The 25,957-nt window shown below is 41.9% G+C and overlaps 1 protein-coding gene across 2 annotated transcripts in view; it reads right to left on the minus strand.

Annotated features, from left to right (window-relative positions):
* Positions 1 to 25,957, minus strand: part of LOC125745309 (disks large-associated protein 4-like) — a 190,005-nt gene that overhangs the window by 140,234 nt on the left and 23,814 nt on the right. Inside the window, exon 1 of one of the 2 annotated variants that reach the window (XM_049018017.1) lies at positions 13,676 to 13,693. The exons of the other annotated variant lie outside the window; for it this stretch is intronic. The gene's annotated coding sequence lies outside the window, so the exon portion shown is untranslated. Of the gene's footprint in view, positions 1 to 13,675; positions 13,694 to 25,957 lie in introns of those variants that run through there. 2 annotated transcript variants of the gene reach the window in all.

Genomic DNA, 25,957 nt, shown 5'->3' on the forward strand with positions numbered 1-25,957 from the left:
CTGAGAGGAAGAAGGAGAAGAGGTGTTATTCCAGAGGGCTGTCGTTGGGCTTGAATGCTTAGGGAAGTAGTGCGAGTTAAGCAGATGAGAGGCAGATAGTACCTGACATAAACATACTCTAGGTATTAATACAAGACCTAACACAAGACCTGCCTACCCCTCACACTACTTTACCTACATGATATATTTCACCTCAAAATATCTTTGACTCAAGAATGGATCTAAATATTTCATAGCTGAGCATGCTTCTTTATGGAAAATGTAACAATTTATGCTTCCATCATCTCTGTGTCTAGAGCTGTGGTTATCTCTATCGTTGAATCCTGGACTATGCAACCTGAAATGGGCTTGTAGACAGGATTAATCATGTTGAGCACAGGGACTAAGTGCGCCATCACTGTCAGGATATCACCAGCCAACGTCATGCAATCATGTTTGCGGGCACCTCAGAGGGATCTGTTGTCGCTGGTGCTGATGCTGTTTTGCTCCCTGCCTTAGGGGAATTGAGGCAGGACAGTGAAAAAGAAAAGGATCAGGGCATAATTTCCACTCAGTTCTGAAGACAGCAAAACGTGTGTAATGAAAAACGTCCTTTATCGCCCATCATGTTGTGAGCCCAGTGACCTGTCCTGCTATATACTTACAAAAAAATCAGGCAGCACTAAAGGCACCGCTGTTCACTGCAGCAGAAGATGTGATTATTCTGACCTTATCAAGCCTACATAACCTCTACAGAGAAATGTCCATTACCAGTATTACAAATGACATTTTCTCAAGGTGCGCAAATAGACGAAGGCCATCACAGTAAGTCAAAACAAAAGTAAACCAATACCAAAACAGAACCTAATTGCCATGGGCAGCAAAAGACCAAATTCAGTCTAAGTAGTTCAGTAAAACCAGCTCTCGCAACACATATGCTCATATAACTGGAATTATTTTGATATGGAATGTTTGGTTCTGGGGCAGCATGGTGGTGCAGTGGTTAGCTCTGTTGCCTCACACATCTGGGACCCGGGTTCAAGTCTCTGCCTGGGTTACATGTGTGTGGAGTTTGCATGTTCTCCCCATGTCGTTGTGGGGTTTCCTCCAGGTACTCCAGTTTCCCCCTACAGTCCAAAAACATGCTGAGGCTAATTGGAGTTGCTAAATTGCCCGTAGGTATGCATGTGTGAGTGAATGGTGTTCCCTGCAATGAGCTGGCCCCCCATCCTGGGTTGTTCCCTGCCTCATGCCCATTGCTTCCGGGATAGGCTCTGGACCCCCTGTGACCTAGTAGGATAAGCGGTTTGGAAAATGGATGGATGGAAAATAAATACCCAATCACAAAAGGAATTAGCCTGGCACAAAGGCTCCATGGGTACTTCTGTTGTCCCAAGGGTCAGATATTCAAATCCCCTCTCCCACCCTTTGTGGAGTTTGCACCTTCTCCTCATGTTGCAAAAGCTTCCTCAGTGTAGCCCAGCTGCCTCTGGTGGCTACGAAATGACACCTATAAATTACCTATAGTGTGGAACTGAGCATGTCCTGCAATAAACTGCAATTCTGTCCAGAATGTTCCTTGTGTTATACCTAAAGAAAGCTGGGATAAATTCCAGTCCCCATAACCTCTGTGATGCTATACTGGGTGAGTGGGTGGACAGATGGACATTTAAGGAAGCAGTCTTTTATATGCACTAGATTAAATAAATGTTCATACTATTGACGTCAAATGAGTCATACCAGCAATATTCTCAATACCTTTAACATCAGCACTGCGCCAGAATGATTACAATATATCACCGTATTGCTGGGTTCCATGCTAAATCAGGTAGCAGTGGTCCTTAGACTCAGCAGGTTTCGTTGCTTTCTTCGGTTGCTCTGGGATGAATCAATCTTCCATGGATAAGAAATGACACGAAACGGCAGAATATAACAAAAGCACTTTGTTTATCTACAAACACACACTCAGCAGCTGCTGAGTGATACTTCTACTTTGCCAGATGCCTTTTACTGTGTTTTCACACCTCACCGCAGTAGCAGTGCTACCTGCGCATCGGTCCTGAGCTGCAACAATAGAAAATGGAAAATTGCATATCAGAATACAAAATCCATTTGGTGCCAATATAACCAAAATGCTTGGCACAAGAGCTGTCGGTTGAATACAGTGACAGGAAAAAAGTGTTATTTGCTAGTGATAGCTGGGAACATCAGATCACAGCTGACAAAGTGCATGTTGTGTCTTCTTATAGCTAGCAGCTGAGAGACAAGTTTTGCAAATGTGAAATGTAAAATCTGCAATGTGATTTCAGTCATCCAGGTGAGCTGCCTGCACGGGCATATCGGGTGGTAGGCCTTCTTTTCATGGCAGAGTGCTGAACCCTAGACAACTGCATGGATCTCCCTGCAATAACACACTGTTCTTCTCCCCTGAAGCTGTCTTTTCAGCACAGAAACTTGCATTTCATTCTCTGCGGGGTTTGTGATGGCCCAGAAGTGACAGAGCTGCTATCAGCTACAGTAGTACTGATGAATTTCGTTGATGAGTTTTACCGGCCAAAAGAAATAATATTATTTAAATATTGTCAACGAAGTCAACTGATCAGTGGGAAATGTAGCAGAACATGATGTTACAGTCCACAGCTGATATTCAAGAGAGCCAAGAGATGTGGCTTTACCCCTCATTTCTGTTCTGTTTGTCAGGCTGAGCATAAAGCACAGACACAGTGACTCCTATGGCTATGACTGAAGCTGGCAGCGGAGCTTATTTTAGAACACTCACCCAAAATGTAGCCCTTTTACTGCTGCACCCAAGATGTCTGCACAGCTGCTGTAAAATCAACTGCACATGATTTGGGAATTATTCTTGGGAGCAAGGCCTCTCATTTTTCCTGTATAAACTGCTAAGGAAGTTTGGCTCTCCCAAATAGATGCACAGGTTATTCTTCACAACACTAAACCTGCACTGGGTAATGTGTTAGGAATGAAAGGATGCCACGTAGTTTGGTGTAAATGAAAATTATCAACCTACAAAGGTCCCCCTGAAAATCAAAGTCAAGAAATGATGCAGCAGACTAGTCTATTTTGCCAAAATTTCATTGCAGCAACTCAAAACCGTACCCAGTAGTTTGTATGCCCCCCCCCGTGCTTGTATGCATGCCTGACAATGTCGGGGCATGTTCCAAATGAGAAGAAGGATGGTGTGCTGGGGATCTTCTCCCAGATCAGGATCAGGGCATCACTGAGCTCCTGGACAGTCCGAGGCGCAACCTAGCGGTGTCTTTCACGTCTGGAACATGTGCTCAGGGTGAACCTGCTCTCATTTGTGAAAAGCACAGGGCGCCAGTGGCAGACCTGCCAATTCTGGTATTCTATGGCAAATGTCAATCAAACTCCATGGTGCCAGGTAGTAAGCACAGGGCCCACTAGAGGATGTCTGGCCTTCAGGCCACCTTCATGAAATCTGTTTGTGATTGTTTGGTCAGAGACATTCACACCAGTGGCCTGCTGGAGGTCATTTTGTAGGGCTCTGGCAGTGCTCATCTTGTTCCATCCATCCATTTTCTTAAATCGCTTAGTCCCAACTGGGGTTGGGGGGGGGGGGGACCGGAGCCTATCCTGGGAAGAATGGGCGCAGGCGGGAACCAAACCTGGGCAGGCGCACACACTAACATGCACACAACTACCGGGCCAATTTAGACTCACCAGTCAACCTATCTTGCACGCTTTTGGACCATGGGAGGAAACAGGAGCCCCCAGCAAAAACCCACACGAACATGGGGAGAGCATGCAAACTCCACACAGAAAGGACCCAGGGCCGAACCCAGGACCTTCTTGCTGTAAGGCAGCAGCGATAACTACTGCGCACCGCGCCACGCTCATCCTGTTCCTCCATGCACAAAGGAGCAGATACCGGTCCTGCTGATGGGTTAAGGAGCATCTACAGCCCTGTCCAGCTCCCCTAGAATAACTGCCTGTCTCCTGGAATCTCCTCCATGCCCTTAAGACTGTGCTGGGAGACACAGCAAACCTTCTGGCAATGGCATGTATTGATGCGCTATCCTGGAGGAGTTGGACTACCTGTGCAACCTCTGCAGGGTCCAGGTATCGCCTCATGCTACCAATATCCTAGAAGTTTATTTGACTTGATGCTATACTCTGATGAAGAAGTGTTCCTTTAATTTTTTTGAGCAGTGTATATTTTTGCTCAATGTTTGGTTAGTTTGTGATATTTTTTACTCACCTCCGCAATTTTTGCCCTGGATTTCATGAAATATTTTTGTTTATTGCAGCAATAGATGGTAGTATAATGAAACTAATTAACTACCCCATACACAAAATAGACATTTTCAACAGTGAAATAAGTATAATTTTAAATATGTTACAGTAATGAGTTTGTGAGAATGACTCATATACTATACTTGGTGTTAGTCTTATATGAATTTGGAGATTCAGAAAATGTTTACGATTGTATTGTTTAAGGGCGGCATGGTGGTGCAGTGGTTATCACTGTTGCCTCACACCTCTGGGACCCGGGTTCGAGTCTCCGCCTGAGTCACATGTGTGTGGAGCTTGCATGTTCTCCCCATGTCATTGTGGGGTTTCCTCCGGGTACTCTGGTTTCCCCCCACAGTCCAAAGACATGCTGAGGCTAATTGGAGTTGCTAAATTGCCCGTAGGTGTGCTTGTGTGAGTGAATGGTGTGTGAGTGTGTCCTGCGATGGGCTGGCCCCCCATCCTGGTTTGTTGCCTGCCTCATGCCCATTGCTTCCGGGATAGGCTCCGGACCCCCCGCGACCCAGTAGGATAAGCAGTTTGGAAAATGGATGGATGGATTGTTTAATGGTAGATGTAATTAATCACAAAGAATTACAGAAAACTGTGACTAATTGGTAGTTTTCAATTCACAGCCCTAATATTTATACATAATTTTTGTCCTTATTTTACAAGCACAATAAAACTGCACACAGTGCTTTGATTAGGCACTAACTCAAATTACATGTTCTTTACTGTTTATGAAAGAACAAGTGTGAAAATTTTGGAAAAGGATGTCACCACCTCATTCTCTATGGGGAAATTCAAAAATAGCATTGAATTTAAGGCTAAAGTGACATAGCAGCAGAATAAGTATATGAATCTACTTATATCCCAGGTCTGAGATAAGGTCACCCAATAACAATGACTCTTGGCGCCTTATGAAGACCATAAAGATACACCTTACGAAAGATATTTCTTTTCTTACGTCTGTTTCCCAAACAATCTCTTAAGAGGTTGCTTAAGGGAGAGTTTCTTAAGTGCAACCTTAATGGGCACCGGAACCCCGGACTGGTTGACATTGATGGCTTGAGAATTGATTGTTCCCTCCATGCAGTAAATGCTTGACTGCTGCATGAGAGAAAGTGGTGTTCTTGATAAATATAACATTGCAGGAATCTTAAAAAATATTGCATTAATTAGAACTGGGGAGAACCTAAGAATAAAATACAAAATTAACAAACTGAATCATTTAACCATAAATATGATTTTTACAGATTGGTTGCACGAACACACCTCCCTAGACTGTAGTATCATCAGTTCATTTTTATTTGTTCTATGAAACACCTGCACGCACCAATATGTGTGCATGTCATCGATACAGGGATGAGCAATGGCACAATAGCTGAAAGAAAAGTTGCGTTAATGTCTTAACATAAGTGAATTAATGTCCTATGTGCTTCAGTATTGACCACTAAGGACTATTCCAGGGTGCTTTTTTGAGGAAAATATATTAGATAAAAAATGTACATGTAGTGTTGACTCATCAACCTCAACCTCAGTTTTGATATACTGTGACTCAGCACATATATAGAGGTGTGTGCATTCCAGGATCGTCAAAAATAAGGGGAATGCATGTAACCCAATATCAGCAGAACCCCCCCCCCCCAATCAACAGCCTGCTCCTTATCTTTCATTATGAATCCACAAGTTACTAAAGCCAGTTCGCTGCGCATTCAGGACGAAATTTAACAAAGATTGTAGTTATGCATCAAACAAAATAATTTTATCATGTAGATCAGTTATTTTTTAAGTAAGTGATGTTTGGTTATGAAACTGTACCCTTAATGATGTTAAATGAGCTGACAACAGCAATAAGAGACAGCTAAGAGAGACCAGAAAAAGGGAGCGAGCGATTGACAGGTGGATCGGTGCAGCATCGGCAGTAATGCGGACGCTGTACCATTCTGTCTTGGTGAAGAGGGAGCTGAGTCAGAAGGCAAAGCTCTTCGGTCGATCTATGTTCCCACCCTCTCTTATGATCATGAGCTCTGGGTAGTTACCGAAAGAATGAGATCGCAGATACAAGTGGCCGAAATGAGTTTCCTCCATAGGGTGTCTGGGCTCAACCTGGGTGAGGAGCTCAGACATTCAGGAGGGGGTCAAACTAGAGTTGCTGCTCCTCCACATCAAACTGAGCCATTTGGAGTGGTTAGGGCATCTGGCTTGCTGAGGAGATGTTTCGGGCATGTCCAACCGGGACGAGGCCCCGGGGCAGACCCAGGACATGCTAGAGAGATTATATCTCTCAGCTGGCCTGGAAATGCCTTGGGGTTCCCCCAGTGGAGCAGGAAGAGGTGGCTGGTGAGAGGGAGGTCTGGGCATCCCTGCTTAGACTGCTGCCCCCATGACCTGACCCCAGATAAGCGGCAGAAAATGTATGAATGGATGGATGTATATATTTGTATAAATGGCCTCATGCAAACTCCGTCCTCATGCACCTTGCCAGGCAACATATAGTCAGTGGTTAAATGAAATGTGGGCTTCCTGTCACCATGGAAAAGCCAGCGCAGGTTCCAGTGCACACCACAACACTGCACAAATGACGACTAACACACGTTACAGCCATGTCTAGGGTTCAGTCACACAGAATGGTCTGGTGTGGTGTGCGTTTGCATGTTGGATATCTAGTGCGCACTAAGCAAGGCCAATTCTGGGTAAGGGGGGGAAACTGAAACCACAAAGTATATAAAAAGAAACAGAACCGTGTATTTTAGGGGATTTACAGTTCAAAAGTGTTGGCTTCGGAAAGGACCTGAGCCAAAACAACAAACACCCACAAGTAACTCAGGAAAGGAAATACATAAAAAACACAACTCACCTCCCTCTCTAGACAAAGACAGTCCCTACAACTGGCGCACAATCGCAAATACATACAAATGCATTACCAAATGAGAAGGGTAAAAGTAGCAATCGTATTCTAATGAAACAGTCGAGAGTGAAAAGCTAAAGAGTCAATAACAGAATGGGTGACCAAAACCTAAGGGGTAGGAACAATGATTGTAGTCAATTAAATAATCCAGTGTAAAATCCAAAATACAGTAACCATAGAACACAAGCAAAAAAATGACTGAGGACTGTTTATATTCACTTCTGGGTGGTGAAATGGAGAGGCAGAAATTGAGCGGCAGATGGGACTGGGGTTTGAATTCCAGAGTGGAGACAGAAGATGGAATCTTTGTCGAATGGAGAACTGGTAGGACACCAAACAGGACATAACACACTTTATGTTAATGTTGTATAGGAAGGTGCACAAATAACACCACTGCTGAACTGAATTAGCCATTTGGTTCAGAAAAATGAATGGGTTGTGGTCAATCTAAAGAAGAAGAGATACTGTAGACTAGCACAGCCCCAGGGCCAGTATCACCTGCTTCCACCTCCAGGTAAAATCTCTAGCAATTACAGGCAAACTGTCATTTAACAGCTTCAAAAGCAAACGGATACTCTGGGACAGAAAGAAAGGGCACGTCCTGGGACGCAGGTAGTGAGGGGTAAAGCAACATTTAAAAACGTTTTACAGAAGCAGTGATTGCAACACATCAAGTACAATAAATGTCTGAGGTCTCTGTGGGACTCATGGGCGAGAACTTAATTACCTCCAATTTGGCATCCAAGGGTTTAACCATCTTGTAGCCTACACTCTTGCCAAGGTACATTTCCCAATTTTTTCCAAACTCAAATTTGTACAAATTCAGAACAAGCAATACATAATCGAGAGAAAACTAATTGAAGTAGATCCATATCACTGTCCCAAGTATACAAATAAATGACCACATCATCCACATAAGCAGAACAATTAGGCACATCACCAAAGACAGCATTTATGAAATGCTGGCAAGTGGCCGATGCGTTGCATAACCGAAAGACTATAATTGTGTACTGAAGAAAGCTATGTGTCTGTTGCACGCAGGGTGAGAGGAACTTGCGAGCAACATTCCAAGATGTAGAGTTATTTAAAAAAAAAATTGCTACAGCAACCCGATCTACACAATCCTCCATACGAGGCAGAGGAAAAGAGTCAACCTCGGTGATTGCATTTATTTTCCTATTATCAGTACAAAACTGGTGTGTGCCATTGGGTTCAGAATAAGCACGCATGGAGAACTCTAGGGATAAAAACAGCAGAAGTATTCCTCACTAAAAATTCTCTCTCTTCCTTTAAAACTGCATGTTTCTTAGGGTTTTGCAGTACGGATCTTCTCCATCATCAATGTAGTACTGAATCACAGTGGTGTATAGGGGAACGTCTGAAAACAGGAATGGAAATTTACTCATTTAAGATCTGATATCTTCCTGAGTAGACATGGACAAATCTTCTGGCTTGTCCTGTAACCTTTCAAGCATCTTGGAATTTAGCGGATATGTACAAAGAGGACTATATCAGGGCATCATATTCAGAAGACTAAACCAGTGTTAAAAATGGTACAAGTGTGGGTGGTGAGGGTACTACTGGATGGGTGAACTACAGACTGGGCATAGTAAGGCTTTAACATATTTACATGGCATACGCAAGATTTACATCTGCATTCTGGAATATGGATGACATAATAACCTTTTCTTTAGTTTCATAAGGTCCTGCAAACCTTGCATGGAGAGAGGAAAGAGACACAGGAAGTAAATGTAGGACTTGATCACCCGCATGAAACGAGTGTTCCGCAATTTTTGGGTCAAAGTGAGCCTTCATCTGTCCTTGAGTGGAGGTAAGTGGTCATTTAGCCAAAGGCCGAGCAAGACCAAGACACTCACAGAAACTCTCCCAGATGTGGGAAAAACAGAGAAGGTGGACTCATCAGAGAGCAATACGTGTTTCACATTGTCCACAGCCCAAGATTTGCACTGATGGCATCTTTGAAAATGATACCTGGTATTGGCTTGAGTGACCAAATATTTGGCTATAGCAGTCCAACCATGGAAACTGACTCTGCGGAGCTCCAAGATTTGGTGGTAACACAAGAGAGTTGAGGTTAATTATGCACTGAGTTGGGCAGCTGTGGTTTTATGCTTTTTGGATTCAATCCAAGTTAGCTTCTGGACATCCCTTTCAGACAGCTTCTTCTTGCATCTACAGTTGGATGTGGTCCATCCTTCGTGGTGGTATGCCAATATTACCCATTTGTCCTCTATCGAACTCTGATGTCTCCCATTATGTTGTGTGGAATGCAACGTTTTATTTGCTAATTCAATTTTACAGCTTGCTTTTACCAGCACGCCATGCATATATATCCACAAGGCAGGGAACAACCCAGGATGGGTGTCAGCCCATCGCAGGGCACACTCACACACCATTCACTCACACACACACCTATGGCCAATTTAGTAACTCCAATTAGTCTCAGCATGTTTTTTGGACTGTGGGGGAAAACCGGAGTACCCGGAGGAAACCCCAGGACGACATGGGGAGAACATGCAAACTCCGCACACATGTGACCCAGGCGGAGACTCGGAGACCCGGGTCCCAGAGGTGTGAGGCAACAGTGCTAACCACTGCACCACCATGCCACCCGTAAATTTACATTTCCTTTTTATTCACAAGACATTTTCCTTTTCACTCTAAATGAATGATAATCTGTAATATTTACAAATAAATTATCCACATTATCCAAATATCTACATTTATTGTCACCCACATTTCACATTTAAAGGACTACGCCAACTTGACCACCTTAACATGCTGTATTTGCGCAGAATAAAATTACATAAAATCTAGTTGCCATCGACTTTCACTATCTTTATGAAGTGTATTTGAGAAGAGAAAGAAGAAGTAAGATGCCCAGTTTAAGGAAATTTTGCCTAAACTGACAAAATTAATTAAAATAACAGCCAGTGACTCAGCCTGTTGTGCACTAACCGCACCTACAACTTCTAACGTTAGCGCCTCTGTTATTTGCAGTGAACCAGCTACAGTGTGGGAAGAAAGTGCCAGAGGCAACACAGACAGACAACAGCCCCCTGCAAACCAGACACCCACTGGAACCACACTACCATCACAGTGCAGCCAGAGCAGCGCCAGCGAGAGCTAATCAGTGACTGAGGCTATGTCCACACTCCTACGTTCTTAAATGAAAATGATCCCCATCCACTGCAGCGTTTTCACATCATTTACAAAAGTATTTCCACTCACTTGGAAACGATTGAAAACTTATATGGCATAGCTATTAGCCTACATTTGCTATGCACATATCAACATGGTAACTGGTAAATTAGTTTGTTTTCTGCGCAGTCACATTGGCCCTGTTTCACGCTTGGTTTTAAAATGCATCTTTGGTGATCGATCACAAGTTGACAGCCAGACACAACGCTGTTTACCCCCGTGTCTGTCATGCATCTCCAAGATGCCAGCTGACCACTTGCGTTCACATTCGGTTACTGCCCCACTCACAGTTATTGTGAAGTCCTTGTCAGGATGCATTAATGTTTACACTACAAAACATATGGAGTCAACTGCATCCCAAACCACCTCGGCAAGTGGTTTGAATGAGCATATTGACTCACAATGCATCTTGGTGGTCATTAACATATCTATTTAGCACTGTTTATGTTAATCATTATCCAAGAATACCAAGTATTTATGCAACAAAATTTTAAAAAGTGAATGTCTACTGTATACTCAAGCCTATAGACCCTCCTAATTAACCTTCTGCTGGGCACTTTGCTAAAAGGCGAAACACATGGACTAGATTATGTCTGGATAGATACATACACCCCCTACATTATTACTGGAATTACATCATCAACAATGTCAGGTGGTATATAAGAGCCAAAAAGGAGTCAAATGAATTAGGCAGGTAAAGTTCAATCCACGCATCCACCACCATATACTAAGGTAAATAAATAGATACTAATTGCCACAGCCACATGTTTTTGGACTGTTAAAGAGAATCCCAGACATAGCAGGGTGCAGATAACATGCAGATTCCACACACAGCTAGGGACAAAAAAATCGAACCCTCAGCTCTGGAGATGAAAGCTTAATGTGATCCTATTAAACCATGTGAACCCACTAAACCAAACTATTAAACTATATATTTTCCATTTTACACACCTTCAGTCATACACTTGGAGCTATGAATTCTAGTACATCAGAAAACACACAAATCAATCAACAAACAGGAATTCATGTCAGTGGACGCATACAAACATGCTTTTTCATCTCCTGGATTTATTATTATACTAGTACTGTAGATACATTTTTACTGCACAACAGCTACCTTCAAGTAATTAACAAAAAAAAATATGTAAAATTCCCTGCCTCGTGCCCATTGCTTCCGGGATAGGCTCCGGACCCCCCGCGACCCAGTAGGATAAGCGGTTAAGAAAATGGATGGATGGATGGATGAATATGTAAAATTGTAGCTGGACTGAATATTTTCACACTAATAGCTATTGTTCTAATACGTTCCTTACTAGTAGCAAGAATAATAAAGGACACTCCCATTAAAGCAGGGCAGTTAGCGGCCAACTGTAAGCAACTGTAATTGTTGCATCTTAGTTCCTTTTATCCAAAAAAGGAAACATTAAAACAATTAGATTAGATTAGATTAGATTAGATTAGATAAAGTGCAGACGAAAGGTCAGTTATTGAGTGGTAAGGTTTGAAAGAAAGTGTTCCTGAGCCTGCTGATGTTGGACCTAAGGTTCCTGTAGTGCCACCTTCATAGAAGGAGGGTAACAGTGCATGGTTGGGGTGTGAGGCCTCTTTGATGATGCTGCGAGCCTGTCGCAGGGACCATGTATGCTGCAGGTCAGCGATGGTCAGTTTTCACCACCCGTTGCAGGGCATTCCTGTGAGCTGTGGTGCAATTGCCATGCCACACCGATGTGGACGCCCAGGTATTTGAAGCTGGAGACAGCCTCCACCTCAGCCCCATTTATACAGTATGAATAAGGACATGTCTGCTGCAATTGGTTTTCCAGTAATCCACAAGAAGCTCTTTCTTCGTCCTGGTGTTTATTGTGAGGTTGCTGTCAAGACACCAGGTTGCTAGGTGCTGAACCTCCTCTCTGTAGGCTGACTTGTCATCGTCACTGATCAGTCCTATTACCGTGGTGTCGTCTGCAAACTTTATGATGGAATTGGAGCCATATAAAGGGACACAGTGATGGGTGAAGAGGGAGCAGAGGAGTGGGCCGAGCACACAGCCCTGAGGAACACCGGTATTCAGGAGCAGGGTAGAGGATGTGTGGTTGTTTAATCTGACAAACTGGGGTCTGTTGGTTAGAAAGTCCGCTGTACAATTGCAAAGAGAGGTCCTGATGCTAAGGTTGCTGAGTTTAGATACCAGATTGGAGGGGATATCAATGTTAATTCTAAGCTAAAATCAACAAATAACATCCAAACATAGGAGTTGATATTGTCTAGGCGTGTGAGGGCAGAGTGAAGACCTGAAGATATGGCATCCTCTGTTGACATATGTGGACAATAGGCAAACTGGTGGCAATCTTTTGGAAGGCAGGCTAGATTTGAGGTGGGCCAAAAGCCAGTATTGCAAAGCACTTGGTGATGATAGGTGTGAGTGCAACGGAGAGGTAGTCATTGGGGCTCCCTAGAGAGGAGTTTAGGCACTGGTACAATTGTTCTGGACTTGAGACATGTGGGGACGACAGCTTGAGCCAGTGAAAGGAAGAAGACCTCAGACACTTGTCCTGCACAGACTTGCCATCAGGACCAGCAGCATGTGTATTCACTTTGTTACAGTGAGGTGATTAATTGTCATTGTTGACACAGTGCATTTAACCCATATGTGACATTGTAACATAGCAGTCAACAGCTAATTCAGTACCCAGGGTGCAGTGCTTGGGGGCGGTACCTTGCTCAAGGTACCACAGTGGTACTTTGCTGGTCAGGGATTTGAACCAGCAACCTTTCAATCACAAGTGCACTTATTGTCCTAATCAAAACGAGCATAAAAGTTGTTAATCTCATCAGGAAGGGAGACAATATTTGCTGCTGAGGTTGTATTCACTTATCTGTGATGGTCTGGATGCCTTGCTACATACGATAGGGATTGGAGTTATTGAAATGATTCTCAATTTGTTGAGTGTAGTTTTTTGGTTCTCTTGATGCCCATTTTCAGGTTGGGTTTGGATGTGCTGTATAGCTCTCAGCATTGCCAGATCTGAAAGCAGTGTTGCATGCCTTCAACAGGAGTCTAACCTCCCTAGTCATCCAAGGTTTCAGGTTGGGGAAGTTCTTAATCTGTTTGTGTGTTGTGACTTCATTAATGCTAATCTGGAACAGAAGAGGTGTACCTTTCAATGTCCACTTCTGAGTCCAGAGTGGCATTGGTGGCAAAAAAGCTGCAGTCTGTATACTGAAACTTCTGCTTAGAGCAGGGTCTGCCTCTTCAAGCCAGACTTTCACTATGCTCACTGAAGGTCTCACCCGTCTGATGAGTGGTGTGTAGTTGGGGAGCAGAAGCAGGGGGAGATAATCCGATTGTCCATGGTGGCGGAGCGAAACGGCTTTGTAGGCCAAATAAATATTTGTACACGTGGTCCAAGATTCAACCTCCTCTGGTGGGGCCGGGGACGTTTTCATGAAGCCTGGGAAATACAGTTGTAAGGTTGGAATGACTGAAATCACCCCAGGTAATAAAAGCCCCATCTGAATGTGCTGTTTGTATGCAACAGCAGCATGCAGTACTTTCATTGCTAGCTTAGTGTTAGCATCCGGTGGCACGTAGACGGCAGTGATAACAATAGATGTGAAATTCTGGGGTAGGTAAAAAGGTCTACAATTAATCATCAGATATTCCAGATCAGCAGAGCAATGACTTTGTTATGACGGTGTCTGCACACAAAGTATTGCTCACATAACTGCACAGACCTCCACCTTTGGTCTTACCAGAGTTGACTATTGTTCTGTTGGCCCTGAAGACAGTGCGTCTCTCATATTACATAGTAGTAATCATATTACTACTGATTTGCAAAACCTGGGGGGACGCAGGGCTTCGTCATGTATATGCGCTGCCGTTTATGGCAATCTAGCTATATCTGAAGGACTGGTTAAAGGGAAAGTGGTCTCTTTAATGATGTATTAACTAATGTTGTATTTTGAATAACTGACACAGCTGATTTGTCTCAGCATAATTGTCAATCATTTGAGAACAAATTTTGAATTCTCTTACAGTTCTTGTTTTTATTTGAATTCCAAGCAACAGTCCAATGGAGCTGCAGCATGTAAAATGAATGAATGATATTGCAGTATATACTCAAACATCAGAAAGACATGGAGCCATATGGCTGTGAGAGCATCCAAGCAAGCCCAGCAATCTGTACAATATGTTCAAAGGTGGCTGGTGAAATTGAACAGAATAAAAAAGGACATTTTCCTTATTATACCAATTCTCCAATTTCCCTCAATGCTAAAAAAAAAAATCCATGTTGACAAGTTGGAAATAAAATTCCTTGTTCCAAGCTGATTTTTTGGAACAATGATTCGGTTCTTGCTGAGTCTAAACATTTCTTCTTTAAACCATTTTTACTGTACTGATCTGCAAAGTAATAATCTGAAAATGATTATACCTGTCTGCCTCCTGCAATAAGATCTTGATGTTCTTCTTTTGGAAAGCTTCCAAGTCCTCATTAACCTCACCAACACTTAGCAGCCACAGCGTTTATCATAAAAACAAAAATAGCAATAATGTTGAAACATGTCATTTATGTGTGTTCTCTTATGCAAGTTGTGTAATTGATGTTTTCGTTATAAAAATCAAATGGTGTTGGACTCTCAGATAGGGTTCTGGATCATAGCCAAGAGAGGCATCATTATTTCTCGCTCTGTGTTCCTTCATTTATCTGATGTCATAATAATTAACATAAACGGAACATCAGAAGGTGACGGTCTGCAGTCTTTATTATCTGCGGTATAAACATCTTGGGAGGTAAACCAAAGAGTGCCGCATCAGAGTGCTGCTAAGAGTTAGACATAGAAGATTCCAGAAGTATAGTGTGCCTCTGCTATTAATTTAAATTCTGTTTATAGCCAAAGGGAGCTGGATGGAAATCACAAAGGAATCGGGCAGCTAAGATTAAGTAGCGCAATGCTAAACGCATAACACATGGCACTATTAAGCACTGAGGAACATTAATCACCCCCCCCCCCAGTTTGGGTCTCTGTCTCCTGTCACAGAAGCACTGGCCACCTGCTGATGGATGCTGGGCCACTGTCCACATATGAGTCATGAATGAATGGGGGTTGCTGTGGCCAGTGGGCTACTATGTAACAGGTTCATTCACATCTCCCACTTTACAAATAGGCCTCCGCAGCACAAAGTCTGCGTGGAAGTCTTTGAATGACACAAGGGGTTTATTGATATAATAAACAGCAATGCTACCAAGCAACCGTTTTCATCTAATAGAGTGCCTTGAAATTTCACTCGAGTGACAGGAATGGCAGAGAAAAATAGACCTTTTTATTGACACATTTTCAAGCCAAACAAATGTCTGGTGAGCAGGCCAAAAAAAGCAAATGCTTAGCAGTATTGCAGCCCGAAAACGTGATCGGCAGCTAAAACCAAGATGAATAAAAACACTTATGACATATTTCCCATCCTGTAAAATCACAAACAGGAAGACAATTGCATGTTATGGCCAATATTTTATAGCTACATGGAAAAAAACTGAAAAAAAAGTGTAAACATTCAGGCTTTGCCTCAAAAAAGATGGTTGTAATAAATAAAGCCACAGTTCTAACAAGTTCCAAGATATTTCTGAAAAATCCATCCACTGCACACCGTCGCCTTCTCTGGTAATGTGTAATTGGGTAACTACAGCCTCTAGAGACCTCATTCCTCATTAATATGTCTTCAGTGTGCCCCTAAAGGTTCTGCATTCAGCTGCTTAGAGTCATGAAATGACTTCCATGGCTGCATCTTCTAATTTCTCTGCAGTGTTGCACAGTGTGTTGAGCCATCCTGTCTCAAAGCCACACTTGGCATCATCCAATCACAGCCCATTATTAACCAGAGACTATAGCCAAGAGCCACCAATCAGAATGTCAGAATGTTGCTTGCTTCCTGTTTACCAGCTCTATTGTCCAGCAGAGGGCACTGGCACTTGCCCCCCCCCCTCCCCCCCTCCAAAGCCAGAGCCAGTTATACGCTCCTCAATCTACTGGATCCAGCTCAGCTTGACTAAGATGTCAGTGGCAGCTGAAGCTAGAATGCTGGATACGGCCAGAGGTCCAACCCACTGGGAAGCACAAAATCAGAACATGATTTACTGACAGTCTGAGTCACCCTGTCATTTGTTGGGATCCCGTGGGGACTTACAAGGTTTTTAAAATTCAAGATTTGTTATATGTTTGTTATTGTTGTCCTCATCCACTGCAACTTTTTATTTTGTAATCAGTTGCTTAAATTTCATGCTGCATTCTGCCAGAGATACATTCAGTCTCTTCTATTTCTTTACCTTCTCCACTACATGCATCATAATCTCTCTTCTCCAGCTGCTGCAGCCATGAGTCAAACACAAATATTGGACTATCTCCCAAAATAAAAATCTATTCTGGCTTCAACAATGCCTGGAATTCTGATTCTAGCTGTTCCCAGTTTTATCGATATGAAGAAAGGTGATATTTTATTAATCAATTTCAGGGATGAACACATCAGCAGTTTGGTCCCTCTACAGGGACTGGAGGATCTGGAAATGAAAACTATATATATTCATACCATTTTGAGTCTTTGCCCTTGATCCTGTGATCAATATACTGCTAATCAAAGACAAGACCCAGGAATATGAAGGACCCATGAATATGAAGGACCCATGAATACTGAGGCAATCTCTAAATACACCAACAGAATGAAGTTCAGGAAGTGAACCATAACTTCCACAGAAAGTGTGTCCCAAAGTATGGGACACAGAAAGTATGTCCCAAAGACTTGGGACTTCGAAATGAAACATGACTTCCAGTACCAGAAAATAGATATGCTGCTTCTTTAAGTTTTGTAGAACAATTAATCTAACTCACCCGGAAATAAAACGTCAGTGCATTACACACTTTATTCTTTAATGCTAAGTATTACATCCAGTCACAGCTAAACCAGTGGCATCAGACTGAAATAGAAGCATACTATAATACTATACAGATACAGGCAGTCCCCAGATTATGAAAGAGATCCGTTCCCCAAGTCTGCCTTTAAATAAAATTTATAGGCAAGTTGTAATAATAATAACACAGTGCATAATAGCAACAATAATCACATAGTACTGCACTGTACCTCAAGCCTACAAACCACTGAAGCCGCGTGATTTTTCCAAGCATCACAAAGTAATGTGTGCGTTCGTCATTATGAACCACTGTATTTAACCTGAATTTTTTATATAAAAGACTTTATAGTAGTCCATTCGTAAGTACGAGTTGTCCACAAGTCAGATGTTCTCAACTCAAGGACTGCCTGTACTTAGCAAGTTGTGCACTAACTTAAGCATTGCAGCACACTGACTTTTCAAACTTTCAACTCAAAACATTTCACAAGGAATTCAACAGTATTCTTACTAGACATAGTGCTTCAGTGAAGCTTCGACACTATAAAGGTGCTACCACCAGCAGCATTTCACTATCTCAACACAGCCCTGACACCCAGGTGGCCAGTCACAGTGTGCTGATTATTTATTTGTTTTGACCTGAACTAACACTACAGGGTTAATCTTCTTTCCCCTTAGACTAAAGAACGGGCACTTGACCTGGGTCAGTCAACTGGGAAAAGCAAGAGTAGAACAAAAGTCAGAAGATGTAGCACAAAAGGTTGTATCGTGTGGGTGTACGGTCTGTGCTACTGTTTGTGTGTGAAAGACTATAATACATGGCAGAACCAAACACAAGGAACAGATGACACGTATTACCCCTTTGTTGGTGACAAATCAAGTAAAGGATAGTGTGAAAGCAGAACTCACAGAAATGACCTAGGAAAAGGTACTTACAGTAACCTCCAGCAGTGGCCTCCAATTATGGAGACAATGGTTAGCGATTCTATGGATTATACTTTTTCTTGTGAAAGGTGGGATGCTTTCTGTGGGACAATATTCCCTTTTTGGAAGCATGTAACCAGCATTTTACTACACAGTTTTTCTTCTGATTTGCTACTTTAGTGGGTAAGAAACCATCAGCTTACTAATTTACACATAATAGCACATGCACTAAAATGAAGTCATACGTATAGTTTTAGTCATCCGTTCATTTTCTATATCCACTACTCCTATTCAGTGTTGCAGGGGATCCTGAGCCAATCCCAGTAGAAACAGGGAATAACCCAGGCTTGGGTGCCAGACCATCACAGGGCAGACACACACAGACATAATTTTGTAAGTACAATTCACCTTAGCATGTTTTTGGACTATGGGAGAATCCCAAAGGGAATCCCATAACAACACGGGGAAAACATGAAAACTCTACACACATAGAGCCAGGGCAGAGACTTGAACCCTTTGGGAGATGTAAGGTGAGGGTGCTATTCAGTGCACCACTGCGCTATACTATAAAAGCCGTGATTGTATTGGTAAAGTGACAAGGTGAACTCTGAGCAGCTCTACCTGCATACTGTTTTCAACATGAATACAGACACCATCCAGACAGACCTGTATAAACAACATTTTCAGAAGGGATTGGCAGCGCAGACACATCCGGCTGAGCGATTGCTGTCACTCCAGTTGACTCTGCAAACTGTTGTGGATGGAAATGAAAAATCCTGTGCTTAGAAAAGGACAGAACAAAATCCTTAGCAAAAATCTTTATGTGGAAGTAATCTGATGCAAAGATGGTCCTGGTGTATTTTGTCACGTTTGCCATTGCGGTGAGATGGGCCGTTCACAAGCCCATCCATCCGCACCCAGTAAAGGATTCATGGACTGTTTCTACGGCCGACATGTTCCTGGTTCGAGAGTCCAGGATGAGGAGTTGAAAGTGATCCATCAGTATTTGAACTCTGGAAATTTCCATCCCTGATAATAAGTTAATTTCCTAGAAAAGCTAAACTCAGGCATTATTTTGTATGCTGGGTTATACATTATTCAGTTTGCATCATCAACAAATTAAATTAAGCCAAAAAAATAACAGAAAAGAAGGGAATACAGTACAAGAGATATCTAAAGAGGGCAGATAGCAAACTACACCTGCCCCTGAGTTTATTAAAAGATATTGTTTTTTACATCCACATTTAATTTAGTTAGCAGACACTTTTATCCAAATATATGTTTTCTATATTAAAAGATATAACGATATATATGGTTCCATAATTCAGTACTAGTGGAAGCCAAGTCTCCTCCCTCCAGGCCTTTAAGGATCAAAGAAAGTAATAATTATGTCTTCATTGATAAATAACATGCTTTTGTCATAACCACTTCAGTGATGGGTTCAGAAATATATATTCGGTGCCAAGGCGAAAGGAGTGTAAATTTGGGCATGTCCTTGATGGGCTCTCATTCCATTATGAGGAATAAAGGCAATTTACTGTCACCAGTTTTCCTTAAGTAAGCAAATGGCCTGGATGATCTACTCAAAGACTGACCTTGAATTAAACCTTCAACTATGGAGCAATAAGGCAGCAGCACTCTCCACTGAGCTACCTTTCCTGCCTGTGTGAATTAAATTATAACGGGAAGGAGTACACAACCTCTCCCAGAAGCCACATCCCCAGCCTCAATTTACTGAAGATTTATTTTCTCTGCTGGAGCTAAAAAAGGACAACAGTGTGGTACGGCAGCTTATCAGGGGTTCCTAGAGGAATCAGACGAGCTCCACTCAAGGGAAGGGCAGCTGTGGCCTAATGTTTCCTTCAGGTTGCCCTGGCATACATCCCATGATCCTCAGTGACTTGGGCATAGTCCATCTGCAGCACCAGCTAGTAAAAGAGCTCCCCCCCAATATGGCCTACAGAAAGACAACTGCAGCAGTGCGCCCTTCTCGCTTGGAGTGCTGTGCCACAAGATGTCTTTTAAAATATACATAATTTATCCTCACTGCACCAACCAGCCGCCTCCCCAGCCTTGGACTGCAGCTTGTCAGTGCACATACCCCTACGCTGCCTAGCCATGAGTCACTGCGAAATGCTGACACTCAAGCGTGGGCTCCATAGGCCAGAGCAGCAGCGGCAAGAGGAATCGAGACTCACGTGGGATCTCGCATGGCGCTGACGGATACACGCGCTGGCACAAACGAGGAACCCAACAGGCACTGAAGTATCCTATAGGCAGACAGAAGTGGAAGGAAAATGGCTAACGTTTCTACTTAGCCACACACCGAGAAACAGAGTAATCTTTCATACAGTCAGCTCACTGCACAAACCGACATACTCTTGCACGGATTCAGACAGACTAAACGTAATGATTCACAGAGACAAATCAATGCATAAAAACATGCCCACCATTCAGGCACCTGTAACAAACGGAGATGCTCACACACAGATTTTGAATGAAATAATGGATGAAAGGTATCGGGAAGAGACCCTGATGGGAAAGTCGTCTGACAGTTACTTCTGATTTGATGCTAAGGTGTGACCCCACTCTTCTTCAAATTATTCACACAATTGGTTTTTAGAAGGATACATTAGTTTAGCAGGAACTGAAGGGAAAACTCACAGAGATCAAATATAAAGGAACAGAGTATTACATTATCTTTCACTGTTTTATAATGACTTTAACTCTGCCAGTAAATTCAAAAGGATTAAATGGATGACAAACAATAAGTGATAAAATTGAAATGTTAACAGTTTGGTGTGCGAATAGCTATTAGCACTCCAAAAAGTGTTAACAAGCTAACAATGATGACAATAATGCCATTTTACTTTAGTTGAGCTCTATAACACGCACACACATAACATCAGGTCAGGAAACAATACAGCACGTCTTGATTTATGAGGGAGGGGCTTGTGTTTCACTTTAACCAATCACAGTCTTCATTGTATGAGATCTCCACATTAATTAAAACCAGTATTTTCTGTCAAGCAACAAGGTGCACAAATATCTACATTTTAATTGTATATGTCTTTTATTAAGGCATGTCATAGACACAAAATACAGAATGATGCTTACCCGTAAAGGCTGTACAAAGCAATGTAAGGGTGTGTCTTTATTTAATCATAACCATAATAATAATAAGCTGTGGGCCTTGCTGAAGGGCCTACGGACATGTGACTATGCACACTGTGCCTGGCTGGATGGCTGGAAGCCTTGAGTTTGAAAAAAAGAAAAAAAGAAATGGACCAATGCAGTGATGTCATGCAATGAAGACTGGGATTGGTTAAAGTCATGAAACGAAAGCCCCTCCCTTGTTAACCAAGGGACACGATGAACTGGGGAAAATCAGGATGCCCAACAATATGCAGCAGCATTGGGAAGCATTCTGAAAAGAGGGAGCATGTGGGAGGACACCTCATAATGTACTCAAGCCCAGTGGGTTTGCCAAAGCTGCTGCCCTTCGCCCTTTGGCAATAATCCAAACCACTAGGTCACATCTTCCTAGCAGTAAGTAAGTTATGTACAGATTCTTTTAGTAACAATCACACACTGCTGAATCATAGAAGTCATATATAAAATAGTAAATGTCTGCTAGCATCCTCTTCCTCTCTTAGTATAAATAGTATTTATACCTAAAATCTTAACAGAAAAATACTAAGATAATCAATGGTCGTGTCATGCACATGTATAATATGCTTCTAACCCCTCTGTCCATTTGAGGTAAAGGTTCTAATCCTTACTCTCTGTTAGAATCCCCCCCCCCTCCCCACAGGCAAAACAATATGCATATGTAAAGTAGTACAAGAGTACTGCAAGACTTTTGGTTAGTTGCAGTACATGCAGCTCTCAAATTTCATATTCTTTGTGGGTCCTTTAGGGGGTTACATTTTTAGGGCATCTCTGTAAGCTTCCAGAAGCTGTCACTGAAATGTACCTTTCACTGTATACTGTGCTCTGAAGTCTGTGTATCCCACTATTGGCATCTTTGCATCGGCTGTTCTGAACATATATGCGTTATCTGTGCCAGTGGGCAGCTACTGTGTGAAATGGAACTCTTGGCATGCCTGTGAGCTGTCCAGAGCTTAACCCTTTGAACCCTATACATTTTTTGAGTATTTTTCTATACCTTTGATTTTAGGCTTGTTACATTGTATTGTATTGTATGTACTGTACATTGTACATTGTATACTTGAGTTATCCACATGTGCTTTATGTTTCTGTTTTCAGGACATTCTGAGCTACTCACATTTGTCATAAGTTGATGTGTAAATGCTGACACACAGTCTTGATATCATCCTTTTCGAAATTTCTTAATTTTTAGTCTCATCTCATATAAACATTTGCAGGCACTACAAATATAATCTTATAAATGTTGAGATTAGAGTCTCTGTGATGTGGGAATGCAGGGGTTTCATTGGGGACCTTAGCATTGTGAAGGAATACATGGTTAGTGCCAGGCGGTAATGAAAATCTTTGATTTTGCATCCATTTAGCAACTTGTCTGATAGACAACAGTGCATCCTTTTATAGATGTATTTTTCACTTTAAAACATCTGAAAGAAACTGAAATAGAAAAGTATTGTTTAATTTATGAAGTAAAGAAATACTGAAACAAACACAAAAACAAACTACAACACACAATAAATCCTGATATTATCTTGAAACAAATACTTTTAGTGACATACATTCGTTTTGTTTATATTAACTGTTCTGACAATAGTTGGTAGTGCGTGGATCATTGCAGAAACAAATATGCGCTTTGTTTTCCGTGGTATGTTTTGGTGGAAAATGTTTAAAATATGTGCCTCATTGCACACAGGATTACTCTGGAATACTTTAGCAATAAGTGTTGCAACTTGGACAAACGGTTCGAGTAACTTTTTTCGATTCCAGTGATATATGATTCTTGTCTGTGCATTATACCTATTCATAGTTAAGAGGCTGAGATTAATCATTGCGAAAAGCAACGCATTTTGCATTTGTCGGTTCCAAAGGTTAAGGAAAGAGGCACATTTATCCTTTCAGAGCAGTGTCCAGATCACCACAGAGCACCTTGTTCTTTGAGAAGCGGCTGCACACCAGTCCTGGGTTACCGGAGTTACTGACAGACAGTGGCACAGCTAATGATTCAATCTTGAAAGTGAGCATGGCTTTCATTCAAGCTCAGGTTATGTTTTGGATAATTCAGCAGATTGATTATTGAGCAAGTGCTTTTTATTTTATAATTATTTGTTGGATTACAAAGCTCATTTCACTCATGTTAACATTAGCTATAAAATTAGAAGTAATGGATTAATTTGCATCACATGGAGACAGACTATGTTACAGTGGCTGATTAGTGTCTAGAAAATCTGAATAAGCTGTTTCTCTTTCAACTTTGTATAGTCTTTTTTTCCCGATAACCAGATTTTAATTTTAGCTAAAACAATAATTCCAGCCAAAACATAAAGGGATACAGATGATCTGATTTGCCTCTATTTGCCAAAGAACAAGAAAACAAGAAACAATTCAAAATACGTATCCACATTTTTTAGGACCCCTGTCACTCTGGGGTCCATTAAGTCATGCTACACTTTTACAGCAGTGCTATTACTAGGGGGTGCAGACTGCACTGGCTGACACCAGGAGGTGACACCAAAATGACTGTATAAGAAACGATGATTGAATTGGTGCATTTCTACCAGCACCATCCCCGACTTTGAACACTTACAAATCACTTGGTGGGGTGTCAGTCCATTGGTCAGCCCCTCCTCCCAGCCCCCCACCTCATTTCTACAAGGCTAAAACTCCAGGTTAAGTTCAAATTTACTTTTTGGAAACATCTAATGCACTGTGATCAGAGCTGCCATTATTACCCAGTTACAACGACGCTCTGATTAACATGGTTATGTCTGCACATGTTACAAGCACATGCTATTATTGACGTAGCTGCTGATTGCTGTATTGTAGTAATTAGTATTGGTGTCCCTATATCGATAAGCCTAAAATAATTTCTGACTATCTGCGTGTTTGTGGCTTCATGTGTGAGGAGCCCACGTGGTGCAATGTACCACAAAACAGTCAAGGCTTTCCATTCTTGCAGTATTAAGAAATGAAAATGAGCTGGTAAAAGGCATTGATTTCAATGAAATGATTCGCAGTTCACAGCTTTGAAGCTCAAGAAAGGAAACTTTTGATGTTCAGTAAGTGCTGAAATACTTTCTTCTTAGTTTTTCGATATTATTTATTTTATGAGTATATTATGATATTCATTTATCTACAACTTCTATATTATTTGTGCTGCACTTCACTATGCAAACCTAATCCATTAATATATGTCATGTAACAGTAAAGTTAAAATGAATATAATTTTGATGTAGTTCTTAAGCATTTTTACCACAAATTCTGTTGTTTTCTCACCAAATTTTCACTTTAACCAAATGCACCTATGTACTGTAAATGTAATGTTAAAATTACAAATAGCCATTTATGCTGTGCAAATGATATTGTAAAAGGTGAAGACCGTGTAATTGCAATTGTGCTAGCTGTAATTGTGGTAGTTATGTCACTAATACTGCCATTTCCTCCAGTGTACGGGAATTACAATTTATGAGTGACATTAGCACAAAATGATTACTAAGGGTTCTGTGTGGTCTGGTACAAGAGGATGTCCATGGGGGTGGGGGGGCGGGGTGGCATCTACCCTAGGGGCGCTACTGCTTTACGTTGCCCTTGCTGACATACATTCGTCTAGCCCGCTTGGAGCATTTCCTTATCCGACAGCCTGTTCCCCGAGCTCAGTGGAGCAGCGTTGTTAATCAAGGCCCTTGAATGAACAGCCTTTGAGGGCCCTCGAGAACTCTGTAATATAATTAATTATGCGCAAGGCAGATTATAACAGAGCAAGGTACAGAATGTAGCATGATGACAAGCTTTTCAAAAGAGCCAGGGACAGCTGATCTGCCTAGAAATCAAACCCAATTCATCACTGCCAGATCGCTTAGAGTCCTTTAGCTTTGCCCATAAACCAAATGTAACACACAAAGCATCATTAGCAAATGGCATCAAAAATATATAATTGATGATGTCACACTTCTGTACAGTATTAACTGTCCTGATGCTCATAAATTATGTCCATTTCCTGTCTATTAGCTGTCATCCCTTTTTTTTAAGCTGGAAATGTGACCCTACACCAGAATGAATACAGAGAGGAATTTGTGAGCCATCATGTCTATCTGTACAAAGAGGTTCTCTGCGTATGATGGGCAGTTTGCTATGACAAAAGCTGGATATTCGTCATCCTCCCCACCAACAACATGATGTCATCACCCCTAACCCTCCTAATCTCTACTCTTCCCACACCCCATGTACATTCTCCCCACCTCTCCAAAAAATCTTTATTAAAAGTCCAACTTTGTGTGCACTCAGCATCATTATTTTGAGTTTTTACAGCACACCGATCTCAAAAGCATACATATTCTCCATCCAGGGTATACAATAATACAGTAAAGTCTATCTAACTAACTGTACTGTATTATGCTAACAGGGAAGAAAAAATAGGCCATGGGGATTTGACTATTACAAAGCAACTTTCATGTATTAATTGTTTAGTTATCCTTTCTTTTAAATGGGACTGCTTTGAGGAATGTTTACTATTGCAATTCACCAGGTTACACCTTTCATGGTCCTCAAATCACCATAATGCCTAAAAGGGCTTGGTTGTGACGGTCAG

This window comes from Brienomyrus brachyistius, chromosome 6 (genome assembly GCF_023856365.1).
Source record: "Brienomyrus brachyistius isolate T26 chromosome 6, BBRACH_0.4, whole genome shotgun sequence".
NCBI lineage: Eukaryota > Metazoa > Chordata > Actinopteri > Osteoglossiformes > Mormyridae > Brienomyrus > Brienomyrus brachyistius.